The following is a 1,133-nucleotide window of genomic DNA, read 5'->3' on the forward strand; positions in this document are numbered from 1 at the left end:
CTGGCAAAACCAAGCTCTATTTTACAGGGATCCATACCTAGTAGATTAAATTAATAAAGGAAAGCAAGGAAATTACCATACAAATAAAGACGGTTGCTACTCTCGGGAGATAGAAGACAGTTGTGATTTGGAAGAGACACATGGGGATCTTCCAGCCTTGGAGCAGTGTTTATAATTATTATTTACTATGTTATTAATTTATATAGCTATTCTGCATGTTAATATATAACTTAGTTATATAATATATATCATATAACATATATTTTATATAATAATTAAAATTTTATTTATTACATGTATTTTATTTTATGTATTAAAAGTACATGTCATGTACTTTTCTGTATTTCAACATTTTTAAAATGAAGAAAAAATAGGAAGCATATAGCTAACATCCGATTGAAAAAAATCAAGAAATATCAGTAAAAGTCATGTTATTCAGAAATATGAAGGAAAAATCCTGAAAAAGCTATTGGGGAAAAAAAAAGGAAAAAAAAGTGAAATTCTTGAGAACAAAGGAGGAGAGGCAGACAGCTGCTATCATTCCTCATGAGCCTTGATCCAGTATACGAGGTACATATGTTAGTCTCATAAATACAAAAATTAATTTTAAAAATGGAGTAGTGGTAAAGTGGGCATGTGGACACATTTCCTGGGTCATAAGCTCTGTAGCCATTCAGGCTAGATTGTTTATACTACTTATTAATCACAATGGTGTTTATTATATGCTGAATGTCTGGATTCCTCTGGGTTAGCAAAAGCATCCACGGGTTATTTTATAAAATCAACCATACAGAAGCAGTTTGTAATATTGAATAAAGATCCAGTATGTAAACAAATCCCAAAGGAGATTTTAAAACTATAATACATTCAATATAATAAGCAAGCAAATGAAAATGCCTTACTGAATTAATTTTTGAAAGTTTAAAAGTTTTGGCAAAATCAAAAGAAACAGGGATAAAAAGAAACCAATGATGGGTAGTTGAAAGTGAGTTTCATTTTATCACATTGTAGGTGATACTAGAAAAATTATTTTTTCAAGAGGTTGAAAAATATGCCTAATCGGGCCGAGCCCATGGCGCACTTGGGAGAGTGCGGCGCTGGGAGCGCAGTAGCGCTCCCGCCGCAGGTTCGGC

Source organism: Galeopterus variegatus, unplaced genomic scaffold (assembly GCF_000696425.1).
Source record: "Galeopterus variegatus unplaced genomic scaffold, G_variegatus-3.0.2 Scaffold802, whole genome shotgun sequence".
In the NCBI taxonomy this organism is placed as follows: Eukaryota; Metazoa; Chordata; class Mammalia; order Dermoptera; family Cynocephalidae; genus Galeopterus; species Galeopterus variegatus.